The sequence below is a fragment of the Ornithorhynchus anatinus genome, chromosome X1 (assembly GCF_004115215.2).
Source record: "Ornithorhynchus anatinus isolate Pmale09 chromosome X1, mOrnAna1.pri.v4, whole genome shotgun sequence".
NCBI classification, from domain to species: Eukaryota; Metazoa; Chordata; class Mammalia; order Monotremata; family Ornithorhynchidae; genus Ornithorhynchus; species Ornithorhynchus anatinus.
The window spans coordinates 119,340,216-119,362,357 of NC_041749.1; the positions used below are offsets into that span (position 1 = coordinate 119,340,216).

The window sequence follows — 22,142 nt, forward strand, 5'->3', positions numbered from 1 at the left end:
TTCCACTCCCACCTACCTGGACTGTAAGGCCCATGTGGGACAGGGACCGTGTCCAAACTGATAACGTGGCCTCTACCCCAGTGCTTAGAACAGTGCTTGTCACAATGTAAGCACTTCACAAATCACACAATTATAATTGCTATTAAAATACAACAGAGTTGGTAGATACGTTCCCTGCCAACCAGTAGTTTACAATCCTTTTTTCTTTTAAGGGTTTTTGTTGAGCGCTTACTGTGTGCCAGCCATTCTACTGTAAGCTATTAAACACTGGGGTAGGTACGGGATGATTAGGTTGGACACAGTTCATGTCCCATATGGGACTGGTCTGCTGTCTGCCCAATAGTCTGAGTGCCCAATAGACACTCAGAAGAGTTCTCTGCACACAGTAAACACTCAGTAAAAGTGCTCTGCATGCAGTATTAACTAAGTGCAGTGTTCTACCTATAGTAGATGTCCAGTACTGTGTAAAGAACAACTCTCTCCACACAGTAGGTCCTCATTCCAGTGCTCTGCACACAGAAGGTTCTCAGTACAGGGTTCCTCAATAAATCAATAATATTTATTGAACATTCATTCATTCAGTCATATTATTGAGCACTTACTGTGCGCAGAGCACTGTACAAAACGCTTAGGAAGTACAATTCAGCAACAGATAGAGACAATCCCTACCCAACAATGGGCTCCCAGTCTAGAAGGGGGAGACAGACAACAAAACCAAACAAGCAGACAGGCATCAGTAGCATTATTGTATATAGAGATTTGCCCTAAGCACTTGGAAGAGTGTATTATTTTTGGTAGACACAATCCCTGCCCTCCAGGAATTTACATCAAGGCTAATGTCAATAGAGCTGGCATCCAGCAGCAAGACATCCAAGGAAATACATCCTCCTCAGACTCAGAGGTTGGGAAATAGCAGCCTGGTCTCTCATCCTATCTGTCACCCTTGCCAAATATATATATTTGGCACAGTATATATATGGTATTTGTAAAGCTCTTGCTATCTGCCAAGCACTGTACTAAACTTTGGGGCAGTTATAAAATAATCTTATCAGACACAGTCCCTGTCCCACATCGAGCTCACAATCTAAGTTGGAGAGAGTAGGATTTAATCTCCACTTTACAGATGATGAAACCGAGGCACAGGGAAGCTAAGTGATTTGCCTAAGGCCATATAGCAGACAAGTGATTGAGCTGGGATCACAGGTCCTATGACTCCCATACCTGGGCTTGTTCCTCTAGGACATGCTGCTTCTCCTACTTAACTAACTCTTGATTTGAGCCGTTGTTGAGCTGTTCACGCTGAGGTATTGTGGTCCAGGCAGGCCTTCAGTATGGCACTCCCCATGGACCTGGACCAGCAGTTGGTCGAAGAGATTTAAGGAGGAAGTGCCCTAAGCCCGAGACGTAGGGCTTCTAAGAGACAGACACGATTGTCTAGCCTGTGTAAAGATGGAGGTCACTGTAAAGCCCAACCTCCATTTCCTCCCAGTTCCCCTCTCTGAGCAGGAAGGCCTGCTTGCTGATGCTAACAAATATTAAAAGAATTACATTGCGAAACCTGAGGTCTGCTTACTTAGCCTTTAATGATTCCCTTAGATAATCGGAGAGAATTTCCCCAACTCAGTTTCCCGAGCTGAAGTGAAAAATCACATATTCATCTCGACTCCATACGACACAGCTAACGATTTCATTAAGCAGAGCCAAGCAAGTCATTTTCTGACTTATCCTTAGACTCAATTTTAAATCGATCCCTCAGTTAATCGACAATGTTGACTGAGATCCAGCTGGATGCAGTGCACCAAATACAACAGAAGTGCAAGACCTTTTCCCTGTCTGCCAAGAGCTTTCAGTTTCATGGAGCTCACCAGTCTGAGAGGGCTCATCAATCATTGGAAATGACCAGTCCCTGCCCTCTAGGAGCTTTCGGTCGACTCGGTCTGTGCCGATGCATGTGGGAGGAGTGTGGCTGGATAAGTAGAAAAATGAGTGCATCTCATCATAAGCTGAGACATGCAGAGAGGAAAATGCTCTGCCTTATGTAGTATTGGCAGGGCTATTCTGATTCTCTTTTGAGGTCTTTCGGCACAGCCTTGGGGCCTAAGCAGTCAATCATTTATAGAGTAGCCCAACTTAGCGACAAAATGCCTATGCTAATTGAATCAAACCATGGTATTTGTTGAGCGCTTTCTGTGGGCAGAGCACTATACTAGGCACTTGGGAGAGTGCAATACAAAGAGTTGGTAATAATAATAATTACGGTTAAGTAGCCAGGCTCCTTAGAATCAGTCAGTCAATGACATTCATGCTTGCTATGTGTCAAGCATTCTTCTTAGCTCTGGGGTAGATACAAGTTAACCAGATTGGATACAGCCCCTGTCCTACATGGGGCTCACGCTCTTAATCCCCATTTTACAGATGAGGCAACTGAGGCACAGAGAAGTGAAGCGAGTTGCCCAAGGCCACACAGCAGACAAGTGGCAGAGCTGGGATTAGAACCCATGTCCTTCTGACTCCCATACCCATGCTGTGTCCACTAAGCCACGCTGCTTCTTCTTCTGGACGAGGTAGTCGCATCTCCTGCCCACAATGAGCTTACAGTCTAGAAGCAGAGACAGGCATTAATATAAATAAATAAATTAAGGATATGTACATAAAGCTTGTTGTGGGCAGGGAATGTGTCCGTTTATTGTGATACTGTACTCTCCCAAGCACTTAATTCAGTGCTTTGCATACAGTAAGTTCTCAAATACAATTGAATAAATGAATGAAATTCTATGGGGCTAAGGGAGGGGTGAATCCCAACTGCCCAGGGGGTTTGGATCAAAGTGCCTAGACGATGCAGAAGGGAATGAACGAAAAGAGGCCAGAAAAGGTCCCGGACTCTATTTTCATGGACACTGTGGCAGAGATTGTCGTGAGCAGGGAACTGTACAGAGCACTTGAGAGAATACAGCAGAGCAAGTAGACATGATCCCTGCTAATTTACTATCTAGCAGGAAGGTCACCACCTAGCAAGGTGCTTAGAATCTAACTGCCTCTCCTCCATCTTCTAGCAGACCCTTTTCTCAGCCGCCACTTCTTGCTTGCCCCTTCCTTTCTTCCTTGTCCCAGAGTCTCCCAGCATTTTTACCCTTTGCCCGGTCCCACATGGCAGGGTAGTGACTCGACCTCCTGTAAGTGAATGTTACCACTACACCTAGGAAGCTAAGCTCCTTAGAATCAATCACTGGCATTCATCGAATGCCTCCTATAGCAGAGTACTGTACTAAACACTTGGGAGAGTTCAATACAATAGAGTTAATAGATATGATCCCTGCCCTCGAGGAGTTTACAAAAGGGTGACAAACATTGAAATAAATTACAGATAGGGGAAATAGGAGGAGAATATGGCCTTACTAAAATCCCATCTCCTCCAAGAGGCCTTCCCCAACTAAACCCTCATTTCCTCTAATAATAATAATAATAATAATAATGTTGGTATTTGTTAAGCGCTTACTATGTGCAGAGCACTGTTCTAAGCGCTGGGGTAGACACAGGGGAATCAGGTTGTCCCACGTGGGGCTCACAGTCTTAATCCCCATTTTACAGATGAGGGAACTGAGGCACAGAGAAGTTAAGTGACTTGCCCACAGTCACACAGCTGACAAGTGGCAGAGCTGGGATTCGAACTCATGAGCCCTGACTCCAAAGCCCGTGCTCTTTCCACTGCGCCATGCTGCTTCTCTACTCCCTCTCCCTTCTGCATCACCCTTGCACTTAGATCTGCATGCTTTAAGCACTTGATATTCACCCCACATTCCGCCCCACAGAACTTCCATCCATACCAGTAATTTATTTTATTGTGTCTCCCCCTCTAGACTGTAACCTCACCGTGGGCAGGGAACATGTCTACCAACTCTGTTGTTTTGTACTCTCCCAAGCTCTTAGCACAGTGCTCGGCACACAGTAAGCACTTAATAAATACCACTGGTTCATTGAGGGGGATGTGGGGGGGAGAGGGAGGGTGAGGTCCATCTGCTCAGCACCCAGGGCCACAAACTTACTTCCTCTAGAAGTTCCGTACCCTGCAAAACAGAGTCAGAAAAGGTAAGTCTACCAAAACGTGCGAGTCTGCTTATAGGCCTTCATCGCTTTCACTGTGACGCAAAGTACAGATAATGAAGAGTAATTCATTCTAAAAGCTTCTATGGAGTGCCCTTTTTTTGGTGGACTGTTTTAACTTCTAATCTGAAAGGCGCTGGCACTGAGTACATTTTAAAAGCTCGCATCAGATTACCTGAAATTAATTTACTTTTTATAGTTTATTTAATCTAGTATTGATTGAATTAGCATTTGGATTAATGACCTTTTAAATTCAAAGGGACCTGGCAGTTGTCTAGAAGGCTGGCTGGGATGACAGTTGAGAGACTGTAATAGTCAGGGTGCAGCTTATTTCATAGATAAATTAATGATTGTGTAAAGCAAAGCAGTGTTGAAAATTAGGCCTTTAAAATGATATCATCAGGACGCGATCAATAGCAATAAGGAAGATGAGTAGCTATACCCTTTGTCCTCTTGAGATTGGAACGATCCGTCTTTGCTAGACTGCTCTGTGGAACCTTAAAGGAATCTTGCTTGGCAGCTGAAAATATGAAATTGTGAAACATAAATCATATGAAGCCTTGCACATTTTGCTTATGACTCTTATTTCCTTCCATTAGACTGTGCCATTCCTGTTATTGTGTAAACAGAGGTGACAGGAATGCAGTTAACCTAATGCGAGTGAATCCCAGAATGAGATTTGGGCTACTGATTACATTGTTGAGGTGGCAAAAATGCCCCCTCTCAGTCATTTGCAGGGGAGGAGGGGCGGGGGGGGGGGGGGGGGGGGGGGGGGGGAGGGGGTCTTCAAGACATGGAAGACATCTCCCAATTCATTTGTACATTCGACTTGAAAGAGCACCTACTGTGAGGAGAGCACTGTGTTTGGGAAAGCATAGGGAGAGTATAAAATGTGACCCCTGCCCTCATGAAGTATACTGTTTAATGAGTATTTTTTAATGTAATGCCACCACTGCCTAACTCAGAAAGAAGAAAACCTGGCTGGGTCAAATGAGTTGGGACTAGAGACTTGAATGGATGCTAAATTTCACAACCATACCTGACCCATCCCAGAAGACCACCACCCACCCTGACCCACCCTAGGCTCACCAGAAGGGTCTCCTAACCCAGTCTGGTCTTTATGTACCTTTGCGGACATCCCTGGTGGATAGGGCCGGGAAGCTTCTGGGGAAGTGGTTCTCTCATTAGGGGGAAGAGGGAAGAAGCAGGTACTTGATCGCCAGCTGTCTCGGACTCTCCCAAACGCTTAGTGCAGTGTTCTGCACACAGTAAGCATGAGCAGGGAATGTATTTACTGTTATATTATACTCTCCTAAGCGCTTAGTACAGTGCTCTGCACACACAATTAAATACAGTTGACTGACCTAACAAATCTCCCTCCACCGTTTTTCTCCCAGGTAAATAATCCTAACTCTTTTAAGGATTTCCATGAGTCCCATAGCCCTGCAGTTTGGGGGTATTTTCTACTTAAGGTTGGGAAGGGACTTATACACCTGAGTATTTTGTTTTTTGGTTTTTATTTCAATCCAGAACTTCAAGCACTTATGCAAATAAATAAATGAAAACAGAATAATTTCTTACGAAAATGGAAAGTCTCTGGAATAAGTTCAGACAACTTCTTCAGGCTTCTTTATACATCAGAAGCAGCATTGCCTAGTGGAAATAGCGTGGGTCTGAGAGTCAGGAGGCCTGGGTTCTAATCCCTGCTCAGCCATTTACCAGCTGTATGACCTTGGGGAAGTCACTTCACTTCTCTATGCTCAGTTTCCTCATCTGCAAAATGAGGATTCGACACCTGTCCTCCCTCATACTTAGACTGTGAGTCCTATGTGGGACCTGATTATCTCGTATCTACCTGAATGTTCAGTACAGTGTTTGACACATAGTAAGTGCTTAACAAATGCTATTATTATTCTTATCAAATAAATGAATTCCTGCTCAACCACATGAAAATTCATTCTACCACACACTGTTGGGGAGGGATGGGGATGGGTGGATTGTTCATTCATTCATTCATTCATTCATTCTTTGACTAGATAAATCCCTTTGAAAATCAACAGTGAAGGAGTGTAATCTAATGGATAGAGCACGGACCTGAGAGTCAGAAGGACCTGGGTTCTTATCCCGACTCCATCACTTGTCTACTTTGTGGTCTTGGGCAAGTCACCTCACTTCTCTGTGCCTCGGTTACCTCATCTGTAAAATGGGAATTTGGACCGCGATCCTTATGTGGGGACATGGACTGTGTCCAACCTGATTATATTCTATCTCCCTAAGTGCTTAGTATAATGCCTGCTACATAGTAAGTGCTTAACAAATACCATTGAAAAAACCAGAAACAAAACAGAGTACTCCCCAATGATTCTGGCCAGAAAGAGAGTTGGGGAGAGACAGTTCAGAGCTGGCTAATTCTCGATCAGCAGCATCACGGTTTGGTTTTTGCATGGTGGCCAAAGAGGCAGCTCGCATGGTAGTATTTGGGGAGTCAGTGCCATATATCTGACGAAGTTAATCAAACTGGGACCTAACGGTCGTTCGACTGAAAAAATCTCCAGGGCCTCGACTGGCCTGAAGGGCCTTAGCAGCACTGAGGAAAGGCTCTCAATGCGAGATGATGAAATGGAGCTGAATGTTTCCCCTCACTGGCTGAGATGGGATGGCAGGTCCAATGATGGACGAAGAAATCCACCGATGGAGAAGCACGACACGTCTTCCTATCCGACCCCAAGATTTTTCCTCCAACCTAGTTTCATCTTGGCCCTGGAAACGCCCGTGGCCTTTGGATGGCGTTGTAGGGAGCGCCGACAAAGCGAAACACTGAAAATCCTCTCCAACTCCACGAAGAGATCCATCATGTGGTCGGGGTGGGACAAGACGCGTCCAAAACTCTATATTACCGAGTGAGCAGATGTACAAGGAGTGAGAGGAAAATCAAGGGAAAATGGTTGCCGGGACGACAAGACGTGCCAGCCAACTCTGCAGCAAACTAATCACAGGATGTCCCCAGGGGCCTTTGTATAGCCACAAGCACAGGCAGAGATGGAGCCCAGCCATCGATCCAGCTGTTGCTCTTGGAACAGGGCAGGTGTTCCAGAGGCTGGATTCTGTCTCCCGCCAAACAGAAACGTGTGTCTGCTCACTACATAAAGTTCACACGAAATAGAACCCAAGGAAAGGTTGTGGCAAAAGTAATTATTTGGCGAACACACGCTGAAGATGCTAGGAATTAGACAACCCTTCTGCTATCCATGGATAGTTGGCTGTATCTTACAATCTACCCTGTTGTTTCTGAGTAATTTTCTTTCTGCTCATCTAAGAACAATCTTGCTTGCAAATAGCACCTGAATTATTATTATTTACCATCTGCTTTAGCAGATTTGACGGGCAAGGAGAAGAGATTGGGACTGTCCCAGACTTTTCAATGAATTCAAGGAAATAGAGCTATTAAGTGGGTGCAATTGAGGTCCAGCTGAGATCCATTCAGCAGAGGTACATGTTTGGTAGTTCTGCCACTCAGGGGTTGGATTAATCTTCCCAGTGGTACTCAGGAGGGAGGGAAGTGGAAAGGGGGAGATTAGATTGTGGAATTATAATAATGATGGTATTTAATAATAATAATTATTATTTCTGGTATTTGTTAAGCACTTACTATGTGCCAGGCACTGTACTAAACACTGAGGTGGATACAAGCAAATTGGGTTGGATATAGTCCCTGTCCCACATGGGGCTCACAGTTTCAATCTCCATTTTACAGATGAGGTAACTGAGGCACAGAGAAGTTAAGTGACTTTCCCAAGGTCACAAAGCAGACAAGTGGTGGAGCTGGGATTAGAACCCGTGACCTTCTAACTCCCAGGCCTGTGCTCTATCCACTATGTCATAAGCACTTATTATGTTCCAGGCACTGAACTAAGCGCTGGGGTGGATACAAGCAAATTGAGTTGGACACTGTCCCTGTCCCACGTGGGGGTCACAGTCTCAATCCCCATTTTCCAGATGAGGGAACTGAGGTCCAGAGAAGTGAAGTGACTTGCCCAAGGTCACACAGCAGAAAGTATCAGAACTGGAAGACATTTGGCCTAGCAGAAAGAACACAGGACTGGTAATCAGGGGGTTCTAGTCCTAGTTTAAGCACTGGCCTGCTATAGTGTGGTGAGCCCAGAACAAGCTGCCTTTTTAGTTACTGTGTGTGATCCCGTGAACAACAAGGAGGAAGAGACTTTACGAAGGCTGCGATGGGCTCTACCTGGGACAGTTACTTGCTGGCCTGTGGGGGTGGAGCATGGAGGGAGCTGTGGCCTTCACTCCCTGTTCTACCCAGTAAAGGGCCTGGACCAATCCATGAATGCTATAAAGGGCCACAGCTGTGACACCTAAGGCAGATAAAGAGATCACCAGGAGGCAGCACACAGGTTGAGGAGCAGAAGCAGCAGGAGAGCAGCAGAAGGCAGCAGTACTTGGAAGCAGAAAGGAGAAACATGACAGAATGGGCTCCTTTGACCATAGACTGCTATTGGACCCTTGGTGGAGTATGTATATGTCACTCCCTTGCACTCTGGTAAAACTAAGTAAAACATTTTCCACAGTAACCTTGGTGATCAGAGGTGTGGTTTGACTTCTACTATGAGACACCGAGGCTCCCTGGGTCCAGGAAGGTCCTGGTTGGTGCCAACCCGGGGCTCACAACACACAGGGCACCAGGCAAGTTGTTTGGTTACTTAGCCTTCTTTCCGCATCTGTAAAATGGGAGTGCTGACACCTGCCTCTTCCTCAGTCAATCAGTGGGATTGATTTCTTGCATCTGCCTAACTGCTTAGTACAGTGCCTGGCAGATAGCAAGCACTTAACAAATACCTTAATTAGTATTATTATCATCATCACTGAATCCTTAACTTGGGTGCAGAGCACTGTACTGAGTGCTTGGGAGGGTACAATGGAGTTGGTAGACATAGAGAAGCAGCGTGGCTCAGTGGAAAGAGCCTGGGCTTCGGAGTCAGAGGTCATGAGTTCTAATCCCGGCTCTGCCACTTGTCAGCTGTGTGACTGTGGGCACGTCACTTAACTTCTCTGTGCCTCAGTTACCTCATCTGTAAAATGGGAATTAACTGTGAGCCTCAAGTGGGATGACCTGATTACCCTGTATCTCCCCCAGCACTTAGAACAGTGCTCTGCACATAGTAAGCACTTAACAAATACCAACATTATTATTATTATTATGATCCCTGCCCTCACGGAGTTTACAATCTACTGGGGACAAAATGAGGTAATTGACACTTCGCTCCTCTGGTGCCGCTAACCTTCTCACTATGCCTCGGTCTCGTCTGTCCCACCGTTGACCCCTGGCCCACATCCTTCCTCCGGCCTGGAATGTTCTCCCTCCTCAAATCCGCCAAACTAACTCTCTTCCCCTCTTCAAAGCCCTGAGAGCTCACCTCCTCCAAGAGGCCTTCCCAGACTAAGCACCCTTTTTCCTCAGCTCACCCCTCTGCATCACCTTGACTCTCTCCCTTTGCTCTTCCCCCTACCCCACAGAATTTATGTATATATGTATATGTCTATAATTCTATTTATATTCATGTCTGTTTATGTGTTTTGATCTGCATATATCTATAATTCTATTTATTTATATTGATGCCTGTTTGTTTTGATGTCTGTCTCCCCCCTTCTAAACTGTAACCCCAGTGTGGGCAGGGATTGTCTCTCTTTATTGCAGCACTTTGCTTTCCAAGCGCTCAGTACAGTGCTCTGCATACAGTAAGTGCTCAGTAAATATGATTGAATGAATGAATGACTCTCCCTCTTTTAAAGGCTTATGGAAGGCATATCTCATCCAAGAGGTCTTCCCAGACTAAGTCCTGCTTCTCCTCATCTCCCACTCCCTTCTTTGTCACCCTGATTTGCTCCCTGTAAACCCCGCTCCCAGTCCCAAAGCACTTGTGTACATATCTGTAATTTTATATATTTGTATTGATGTCCTTCTCCCCCACTCTAGACAGTAAGCCTGTTGTGGGCAGGGAATGTGACAGTTTATTGCTATACTGTACTTTCCCAATCACTTAGTACGGTGCTGTGCACACGGTAAGTGCTCAATAAGTACGACTGAATGAATGAAGTAAAAGGATATTCATTCAATAGTATTTATTGAGCGCTTACTATGTGCAGGGCACTATACTAAGCACTTGGAATGTACAAATCGGTAACAGATAGAGACAGTTCCTGCCCTTTGACGGGCTTACAATCTAATCGGGGGAGATGGACAGACAAGAACGATAGGTGTACAAGTGCTCTAAGAAGTGGGGTTGGGGTGACTATCAAAGTGTTTAGGCCATGTGAAATTAAATGCATAGGTGACACAGAAGGGAGGGGAAATGGGGTGGGCAGAGAATATGTCTTGTTCTTCTAGTATACTTTCTCAAGCACTTAATACAGTGCATTTCACCCAGTGGGTGCTCAATAAGTACTATTACAACTACTGCTCTATTTCTGGGCCCCTTTCTAATGATAGGTTAGATATCATCACCATTAGATCAATAAGCTTCCATAGGCATGGCCTTTGGAAGCAAGAAAGCAAAGAAATGAGAATATGTTAATAATACTAATGTGATTAATAATTATACCACCCGCTTTTATTTTTCCAAAGCGCTTTCATGTTACTTATTTTATCTTCACAGCGTCCCTGGGGATTAGGAAGAGGCAGGCATTATTTTATCCCCATTTTAAAGATGATGAAACCAAGGCCCAGATGAGTTAAGGGAGTTGCCCAAAATCACAGCAGGTCACTAACAGAACTGGTACTAGAGTCCATGTCCTCTGACTCCTGGTTCATGCTCTTTTCTGACTGAATTATCTCTAGGTCCTAAGAGCATAAGTACATTTTTTTGTATCTTTGTAGAGCTGAAAAATCTCATAATGTAATGTGCTCCTTTGTAGCCCTTAAAGGAAAATGGGCTTCTCTGAATACATGTCAAACACTCTGCTTAGGTGTCTTTTAGAGAGTTTGTGTCTCAAGCATGTCCTTTCAATTCATTGAGTCAAAGTCCCTAAGTGAACTGAAAAAGGTACATTTCTTCATTCCAATCAAGATAAAGGAACTGTTTACCACATCTGTAGGGAGAAATTTAATGTGTGTGTTACGTCGCATGGAGTGCATTTATCTTCACTGTTTTGTCTACATGCAGTATGGGTGTACTTTGGCTTTCTGAAATCCACTAGAACACCAGTCTTCAGTTAACACAGTTAATGATATAATTTTTATTTTTCAAAGGGAATGTTGATGTTCCTACTAGCTTTCTAAAGATGTTTCAAATGTGGTTGTGAAGTCATTCTCTTTCCAATTAAACAGTGGGGGGATTCAATTACAAGCTGTAGGAAATGCAAAGATGGTGTCAATAAACCAGCAGTGGAAAGCAGGGTGGTTGTCTGGTTTGCAAACATTATCATCTTGAGTCTTAAAGGTGGATGTTTTGAAATTATGTAACTGATATGCTCCCTGCAGCAGGCAAGATTAGCTGAATACCCAAATTGGCCAAGCCTGTGGCTATTTTTCTTACTGCCTTCAATCGATGGTATTTACTGGGTGCCTACTCAGTGCAGAGCACTGTACTAGACTGTAAGCCCCGTGTGGGTAGGGATTGTCTCTCTTTACTGCCAAATTGTACTTTCCAAGCACTTAGTACAGTGTTCTGCACACAGTAAGCACTCAATAAATGAGATTGGATGGATAAATGAATACTAAGTGCTTGGGAGAGAACAACGGAGTTACAATCGACATGATCCCCACTTTCAAGGAGCTTACAGTCTACCAGGGGGCCTCCTTCTGATCATCATTCTGGTTTGTTGTTCATTCATTCAATAGTATTTATTGAGCGCTTACTATGTGAAGAGCACTGTACTAAGCGCTTGGAATGTGCAATTTGGCAACAGATAGAGGCAATCCTTGTCCACTGACAGGCTCATAGTCTATTGAAATTGTCCATCAATTTTGTTCTTAGAAATGGAGGCTGAGATCTGGCCGTTGAAGTCTTCTACTCTGGTGTCCTTAGGGGCTCTCAAAAGGCCAATGTTGTGGGCACCTTCAGCAAGGGGTACCATTAGGTCACCTGTAGGGTGGAAGCTCCTTGAGGGCAGGGACTGTGTCTACTAACTCTATTATATTCTCCCTAAAGCTTAGTACCACCTCTCAGGGTCATACATGGAGAGTTTTCAGTCCTCTACCAGTCTTGACTATGTGAGGGAGAGTCAAGCAGAAGCATACCCATTCCATTCCTAGCTAGGGCAGTGGCTAGCAAGCGGAAGGCAATCTGCTACATGTCAAAACTCACCCGTGCTGGGCAGCAGCGGCAGGGAAGAGAGTCGAGACTCGAGTTGGCTGCGTGGAAGGCAGTGATGGTAAACCGCTTCCGGATTTTTACGAAGAAAACTCTATGGATCCACTACCAGAACGATTGCAGATGGAGGTGGGGCGTTCTGGGAGAGATATGTCCATGTTGTTGCTATGGGCTAGAGACGACTTGATGGCACAAGATAAGACAAAGCTTACTTAGTACAGTGCTCTGCACACAGTAGACTGTAAAGTCATTCATTCATTCATTCAATAGTATTTATTGAGCGCTTACTATGTGCAGAGCACTGTACTAAACGCTTGGAATGAACAAGTCGGCAACAGATAGAGACAGTCCCTGCCGTTTGACGGGCTTACAGTCTAATCGGGGGAGACAGACAAGAACAATGGCAATAAATAGAGTCAAGGGGAAGCCTTGAGGGCAGGGATCATGTCTTCTAACTATTGTACTCTCCCAAGTACTCAGTACGCATAACGACTAACTTTAGTGTGCTCTTCCAAACACTCAATATATCTGTCTACCTACTCTATTGTTGTCTCTCAAGAGCTTAGTAAAGTGGTCTGCACAGAGTAGACTGTAAATTCCTTGAAGGCAGGGATCGGGTCTACTGTTAGTTCTGGAAGATACGATCTCTGGGTGGTCAGTATTGCATAGCTGCAATGAGGAGGTACTCAGACTCAGAAAAGTGTTGCTTCATTGCCATCATGTATCAAGGAAGGTCACCGCAAGGGTCGCAAACCAATGGCTGGACAGTGTCGTGGACAGCGTCACCTGAAGAATAAGATAGATCATCACAGATTACCCACTTACATACACCCTCCCTCAGGTCCATAGGTTGCTGGTGTTTCCACTGCACGGGGTGTCTATTGGTCCTCTCTTTGCAATCTGTGTCCTTCCATGATTAATCATTCTTGTTCCTAATCCTCTTCCCCAACCCAGTAAGCGATTGTTTCCTCATGCCAGCCTCTGTCCCCTAATATAGTCACTTCCCTGCTCACAACGAGCTGACAGTCGTGCAGTCTACTCCAAGGTCCCTTCGAACACAGATCTCTTCTGAGCCAAGGAACTCATTAGTGGGAACGGCAGGAGGAGGGAGGCTGGTACGGAAAATGAAAATGCTGGACATAGAGGCTGGTTTCACGGGGCCTGAGTGACCCAGGGTGAATGTAAGCAGAGGAAAGTTTGGAAACACAGCTAAGTTGATTGAATCTGCAACAACAACAGCGTGTAAAAGGAATATCTCCCAGAACCCATTCTCCTCCACCACTCAATTCTCCCATTACACAAAACTTTTTAATATCTATTTCACAAACCAATTTTCTCCAACTCTAAAATTGAGTAGTTCCATAATAAAATCATTTTAATAATCTGTTCCAAAATAGGGTAGTGAGATTTTGAATACCCTGGCTATATCTACCTTTATTTCATCTATTATTTCCTTTGTTCACATATAAACTATCATTTCAAAGAAGTTCAGATTGTTTTGTTACTTGTTATATGTCTCTTATTAAGAACTTCAAACTTTACTATTACAGGGAAAATTGGATGGAGAAAATCAATCTATTACAAATTGAATCATTCATTAACTCAATTTTAAAAGGAATAATTCAATTTCACTAAAGAAATTCTTACATTGATATTGCAAAATGAAGGGAGATGTGTAATTAAAAACCACTGCATTCATATGCACATTTATCTTCTTTTTTTCCTCTTTTATCCATTCCTGTAAATTCCTAGAAGATCATTTAATTAAAATGGGGAAAAAGGACATAACTCAAACCAAGAGTTATTCAAGAGACTTTCATTCAGCACCGGATGGGAGAGACTGGTCAGTGATGCCAAGGTTTCTCTGCCTAGAAATGGCATCACATTCTTGTTGTGACTTCAGTCTCCATGTAGTTTCCAGGGCAGAAAGTGTCTTTGGGGAGTAGGAGGTACAAATAGAAAATTGGGAGAAGTCACGTGGCCTTGTAGAAAAAGCCCGGGCCTGAGTGTCAGAGGACCTCTGTTCTAATCTCAGTTCTTCCATTTGTCTGCTGAGTGACCTTGGGCAAGTCACCTAACTTTTCTGGGCCTCAGTTTCTTGTCTGTCAAATGGAGATTTGATTATTCTCATTCTCCACAGACTCTGAACTCCATATGGGATAAGGACTGTGTCCTACCTGATGATCTGATATTTTAACCCAGCGCTGAGTACAGTGCTTGGCACACAGTAAGTGCCAAAAATGTCTCTTGTGTTGTACTTTCTCAAGTGCTTAGTACAATGCTCTGCACTCAGTAAGTGCTCAATACATTCCATAGATTGGTTGATTGATGCTCTTCCATGAGGCAATGGGGCCAAGTTATTGGACCTGGATTCTAATCTGTTCTCTGCCACTCGTCTGCTGTGTGACCTTAAGCAAGTAAGAGCTTAACAAATACCATGATTATTACTTTAACTTCTCTGTGATTCAGTTACCTCATCTGTACGATGGAGATTAAGACTGTGAGCCCCATATGAGACGTGGTCTGTGTCCAACTTGATTAGCTTGTATCTATCCCAGTGCTTATTATAGTGCCTGGCACATAGCAAGCGCTTAACAAATACCAAGAAAAAAAAGTCAGGGAAGGAGTGGATGGGAGAGACATCTGAATCCATTAGAATGGAAGCTCCTTGTGGGCAAGCCTCATGGCTTGTGTTTCTATTTTATGTCCCAAGTGTGTAGTACAGTGCCATGCATCCAATGGACTATCAATAAATGCCATTACTTGTGCAACTACTATTATATTAGTATTACTAATGCCACTACTACTATTCAACTGTGTTTACTGTGTGCAGAGCACTGTACTAAACATTTGGGAGAGTATAATATAACAAATTCCCTGCCCACAACTCAACTCCTGCTCCAGCTAGTACTACTACTGTTCTACTACTACTACTAACTACCACTCGTTCTACTGCTACTATTGCATATGCAATTCCTTTAAATATTTAAGGCCCCAGATAGACACTCTGTCCTCAAGAGTTCAGGTATTTTCAATGGACAAGGATCTCTTGGCTAGGATTCCTGGGTAATGAAGGCCACAGTGTCCAAGTAATTTATGGGGGCAGACTTATGCAGGGAGAGGTTGACAATTAATAGCCCTTTTCTCACCGAACCTCTGAATTGCCTTTTAATTTCCAAAATTTACTTCACTTTATTGTAGCTTCACCAATAAATTGTTATATCCCGTCTGGTACCTGTATTTATCGAGAGCTGGTGTCAGCCACTTCCTTTAGCATGGTCTGTCCATGTATTAAAATGCAGATTGCATCGATTTGCTATGAGAAAGTGCAAAGGAACAGGAAAGGTTTCTAACGATTTTCTCAATTGAACTACACTGTATCGTTTTGGAGACGTTCAAAATGCAAATGAAAACAAATGTGATCCAGACTCCTCTTAGGGTGGTTCTGGGAGTCAAAATACCTCATCGTCTATGAGAATGATATACATTATGGTGTTAGTTAAATGCTTACTCTGTGTCAAGTACTGTTCAAAGAGTTGGGGTAGATACCAGTTAATCAGGTTGGACACAGTCCCTGTCCCATGTAGGACTCACAGTTTAAAGGTAAGGGAGATCTGGTATTGAATCCCCATTTTACAGATGAGATAAGTGAAGCCCGAAGAAGCGAAGTAATCTGTCCAAGGTCACATAGCGGGCAAATAGTGGAGCCGGGATTAGAACTCAGGCCATGTGACCCCAAGACCTGGGCTCTTTCCACTAGGCCATGCTGCTTCTCTTAAGGACGATGAAGGACATGGACTCACCCTTCAGAGTGAAACCTCCGCAGCTTTTTGAACCAATCATTCATTTAATCATATTTATTGAGCGCTTACTGTGTGAAGAACACTGTACTAAGTACTTGGGAGAGTACAGTGTAACAATCACATCTGAACATGACCAAATAGGACTAGATGGATTCCTCAGCACAACATACTGTACTTGGAAGAGTAAGAAGGAGGTTAACATTTCAGTTGGAGGAAAGAAATGAAGGTTAAAAAAATAGTCCTCCGTAAGACCGGAAGTTCCTCCGTTGGAGTGGATCCTCTTTGTGGGCAGGGAATGGGTCACTTTTTTGTTTTTACTTCCCAAGAGCTTAATACAGCACATTACACTCAGTGGTGTTATGTGCTATTGTCTCTACTGTGAGTCCCGAATTCCAGAGACAGCTGATTTTCCTACCATGTGAGTAAAAACCCAAATTCAATTAGCAATCCTCCCAGTTTGAGTTAGAGAAAGTCAGTAGAAGGTAGTGAAAATAACTTCGCTAAATCGGTGGAAATGTAATGATTCTGTAAGCTTCTCACTAAGACTGGAAGTGCCTTGAGGGCAGGGATCTTGTCCAACTCTACTGTCCTTTTTCAAATGCTTGGCAAAGTACTCTGCCCACAGGAAACTGTATTAACTCTACTGTACTCTTCCAAGTATTCAGTACCTGTAGAAACAGCGTGGTCATATGGATAGAGCACAGGCCTGGGAATCAGAAGCACATGAGTTCTTTTCCCATTGATTCACTCAATCATATTTATTGAGTGCTTACTATGTGCACAGCACGGTACTAAGCACTTGGAATGTATAATTCGGCAACAGATTGAGAGTCAGAGGCTGTCGGTTCCAATTCCAACTCTGCCACTTGTAAGCTGTGAGACTTTGGGCAAGTCATTTAACTTTTCTGTGCCTCAGTTACCTCATCTGTAAAATGGAGATTAAGATTATGAGCCCCATGTGGGGCAACCTGATTGCCTTGTATCTACCTCAGCGCTTAGAACGGTACTTGGAACATAGTAGGCACTTAAATACCATCATTATTATTGTAATTACTATTACTGTGTGCAGAGCACCAACTCTAAATGTTTGGGAGAGCATGATGCCAGTTAGGAGCATCTGCATGATTTGGAGGGGAATGGGACACCACAGGAGGTTTTGGAGGAATGGAGGCTAGAACTGCAGTTTGCTATTCTAACCTCCTGACCAGCCTTAAGGAGCCGTCTGGCAGAGAGAGAAAATAGCCTGGCCTTTCCATCCTCTCACCCTCTGCCCTCCTGGGGCCTGGCAGTCAAGGGATATGTGGCATAGTCAGTTAAGTAATTTGCCCTAGGTCCCTCAGCAGTGTGGTGACCTAGTAGAAAGAGCACGAGCCTGGGAGTCAGAGGACCTGGGTTTGAATCCTGGCTCCACCACTTGTCTGCTAGGTGACCTTGGGGAAGTCACTTCACTTCTCTGGGCCTCAGTTTTCTCATCTAATAATGATGGCATTTGTTAAGCACTTACTATGTGCAAAGCACTGTTGGGGATTCAATGCCTGTTCATCCACCCACTGTGAAACCTGTGTGGGACAGGGACTGTGTTCAACCTGATTATTTGGTATGTACCCCAGCACTTAGTAAACTCATCTCAAAACTGTCAGTTTCTTGTGGGCAGGGAACTTTTTTACGGACTCTGTAGTATTATTCTCTCCCAAGCGCTTAGTGCAGTGCTCTGCACTCAGTAAGCACTTGATAAATACCACTGATTGATTGACCGATTGATTGGCCCAGTAAGCAAAATTAAATACCAGGATTAAATACTACCATCAAGTGATGGAGCAGGGATTTGAACCCAGGTTTCCTGATTCCCATTCCTGGTTTTTTCAAGCAACAACCAAGGGAACAGCTGTTCATGGGGGCTTCCAATCCTGGCAGCAGCAGCAGCAAGTCCACCCACATGAGCCCCCACCTCCTGCTCCCAACCCGAAAAATCAGCTCGTTAATATGGAGAAAGGAATTCCTTGTGATCCGGGGCTATCAGCCACATTATGTTTTTGGTTCCTGACTCTTCAGCTTCCGAGGACTGGCCTGCTCTGCATCTCAAAGCCACACCCACCCACCCGTCGATCCTGCCATCTTGGAAAAGGCCGTCTGTACTCTCTATCACCTGACCTGCTACAGTTACACTTTTTTAGGGCAGAAGAATCCTTCATTCATTCAATAGTATTTATTGAGCGCTTACTATGTGCAGAGCACTGTACTAAGCACTTGGAATGTACAAATCAGTTACAGATAGAGACAGTCCCTGCCCTCTGACGGGTTTACAGTCTAATCGGGGGAGACGGATAGACAAGAACAATAGCAATAAATGGAATCAAGGGGAAATTTAAATAGAATTAAGGGGAATAAATAGAATCAAGAGTTAAAGGCATTCCACCAGTTAAGGAAAATATCACTAAAAGCAAGAGGTTACAACTCATCGCACCTCTCCTCATCATATGCTTGAGTAATTTCTGGCATGGCTGGAATGCTCCACATGGTTGCAATCACAGCCAGCAGGACAGGAAGTGGCTGCCCTTCATGTATTTAATCCCATAGCTCTTCTACCTCAATATACGAGAACTCCTGGAGAAGTTACTTTCTCTGCTGCATTTTCCAGCCAGGTGTTTCAACAAATCCTGCTTCTTATACTTTGGCTCCAGTTCCCTCTAAACCCCCTTGGAAACAAAGCCGGAAACAATAGCAAAAAAGACCCTCCTCCCCTCACTCCCACAAAGCCCCGCTTAGAAATTCAGGAGTTGAATTTAAGACCGGTTGATCCTCCATTTAAAGGGAAAATTAAAACTCACAGTTTTGCAGAGTTTGAGCAGTAACTGCCATGAGGAGGTTTGGAAGGCAAATCAAGAGCAGAGGCTCTCTTTATCTCTAGATTGGAAAAACCTACTCTCGCCCAGGGAATGGCTTCAAAATAAATAGGATGAAGAAGCTTAGCAAAAATAATTGAACTATGGTAAAGAAATACCAATGTTATTTTAATTTTTTTTTTCAAAATTACAGGTAGATATGAACTAGAGGAATGAGAAGGAGTGTTGCCAAGTGGAAAGAGCACAGGCCTGGAAGTTAGAGGTCCTAATCCCGGCTCCGCCATGTACATGCTGTGTGACCTTGAGCAAGCCACTTAACTTCTCTGCCTCAGTTACCTCATCTGTACTATGGGGATTAAGATTGTGGGCCCTAAACAGAACAGGAACTGTGTCCAATCTGATTATCTTGTATCTACCCCCAGAGTTTAGTACAGTAACTGGCACATATTAAGCACATAAATCCCATTTAAAAATGCTATTCTGTGGGAATAATATTCCCTCACCTACTAATAGTAATAATGATGATAATGATTGGTAACCGATAAGTGCTTACTTTGTGCCAAGCACTGTGCTAAAAACTGGGCTGGATACAATCTAATCAGGTCAGATACAGTCCCTGCCCCTCATAGGGATCAGTCTACAGGGGAGGGAGAACATGCATTTATTCCCCATTTAACAGGTGAGGTAAATGAGGCCCAGAGAAGTGACGCTGTTTTTCCGATTGGTTGTCTACAGGGTCTGTCTCTCTTAGGATAATTGCTTCACTCTTTTCCTTTGGTGGTGAGGTTGGAATGAGAGATTCCAAGCAAAATAATTCTGGCTGGGCTCTTTCCTTCAGGTCAATTGATGCACTCTTCTGTGGAATAGGGACTCCGGTGGATCATGGATCCTAAGAGGGAGGGAGAAATAGCACTCTTTCCTTTTAAAATGGTCCATCAAATATAGAAATCCTAAATGGTTTTACCAAGGTCTGTGTCCTTCAGAAAGAAGATGCCCCTTCGAATTCTCAAGCCGCGAGGAGCAGCCTACATAAGCCTACTGTGTCTTTAATCAGGTCTCATTAAATCAGCTCTCCTCTCCTACACTTCTCATGCCGGCAAACCTCCCGGCATTCCCAGTGGCTTTTGTTACGATGAAAAAAATCTTCCTCCAAAGGTACATGGCAGTCATTTATTTGGTAGAATAATTTCAAACTACTTAAGCTTATTTCAATTGATACTAATTTTAGAGGTGTGCATTTGTATATTAAAATTCAAGAAGTTGGTTGAGCTCCTGGCTCACCTTCAGGGCAAAACAGTGCAAGATAAGGTTCTGTAAGATAATTTGTCTCCTAATTGCCATGTGTTTGCTGAAATACAATTAAAGTTATTGCTCTAATATTAACATCAACATCCTGATTGCTGTATGGAAATATGAATATGTATTTTTCTGGCTCCTCTCCCAAGTATCTCTTTAGGAACTCTTTTTCTGAACCTGGAGCTTTTTAACCATGGTGTTTTCATTTGTCCCCTGATGAGGATGCCTTGTCTGCTGTAAGAACGCATAGAAAGATTTGTGTTTAGGTGCACAAATTGGAATCTATCAAAGTGTGAGAAGTCAATCTCACATCTGGAGTGTTCAAGGTTAGCCTTTTCCTGCTGCTGATAATTGCTTGAAGTAATGATTCTTGGATTAAAATAAACAAGAAAGTGGAATGGTAAAGAGGATGATAGAGTAGCAGTGTGGCCTAGTGGAAAGAGGCCAATGCTGAGAGTCAGAGAACCTGAGATCTGATCCTACTCGACCATTTATAATAATAATAATAATGGTGGTAAATAAATAATGATATAGTATTTGTTAAGTTCTTACTATGTCCCAAGCACTGTTCTAAGCGCCGGGATAGATACAAGGTTATCAGGTTGTCCCACGTGGGGCTCATGGTCTTAATCCCCATTCTACAGATGAGGGAACTGAGGCACAGAGCAGTGAAGTGACTTGTCCAAGGTCACACAGCTGACAATTGGTGGAGCCAGGAGTAGCACCAATGACCTCTGACTCCCAAGCCCTTGCTCTTTCCACTAAGCCACACTCCTTCTATTTGTTAAGTGCTTACCATGTGCCAGGCACTATACTAAGCGCTGGGCTGGATACCAGCAAACTTAGTTGGACACAGTCCCTGTCCCATGTGGGGCTCACAGTCTCAATCCCCATTTTACAGATGAGGGAACAGAGGCCCAGAGAAGTGAAGTGACTTGCCCAAGGTCACACAGCAGACAAGTGGCGGAGCCAGGATTAGAACCCATGACTTTTGACCTGATTCCGTTCCCAAATTGAACATTCCAAGCCACTTAGTACAGTGCTCTGTACATAGTTAGCACTCAATAAATGCTATTGAATGAATGAATGACCCCCAGACCCAGGCTCTCTCCATTACACTATGCTGCTTCTCTTACAAATTTGCTATGTAACCTTGGGCAAGTCATTTTTACTTCCCCATGCCTCAGTTTCCTGCAAAATATGGATTCAATACCTGTTCTCCCTCCTACTTAGACTATGAGTCCCATGTGGGACAGGGAACATGTCCAACCTGAATTAATTTTTATTAGAGAAGCAGCGTGGCTCAGTGGAAAGAGCACGGGCTTTGGAGTCAGAGGTCATGGGTTCGAATCCCCGCTTGGCCACTTGTCAGCTGTGTGACTTTGGGCAAGTCACTTAACTTCTCGGTGCCTCAGTTACTTCATCTGTAAAATGGGGATTAAGATTGTGAGCCCCACGTGGGACAACCTGATTCCCCTATGTCTACCCCAGCGCTTAGAACAGTGCTCGGCACATAGTAAGCGCTTAACAAATACCAACATTATTATTATTATTATCTACCCCAGCACTTAGAACAGTGCTTGACACATTCATTCATTTGATCATATTTATTGAGCACTTACTGGGTGCAGAGCACTGTACTAAGTGCTTGAGAGACACTTTTGAACACATTCCTTGCCAACATAGTAAGTGCTTAACAAATACCATAAAAAAGAAGGACTTATCAGCCCTACTGGTGGAATGCTCCTGCATTCTTCCTTAACTACAGGTCT

General features: G+C 43.9%; 1 non-coding gene across 1 annotated transcript; it reads left to right on the top strand.

Moving 5' to 3' along the window:
* Positions 1-12,274: 12,274 nt before the first annotated feature.
* LOC114806789 lies at positions 12,275-12,412 on the top strand. Its single transcript, XR_003754851.1, has one exon. It is a non-coding gene; the product is annotated as a small nucleolar RNA SNORA7 (small nucleolar RNA).
* Positions 12,413-22,142: the final 9,730 nt, after the last annotated feature.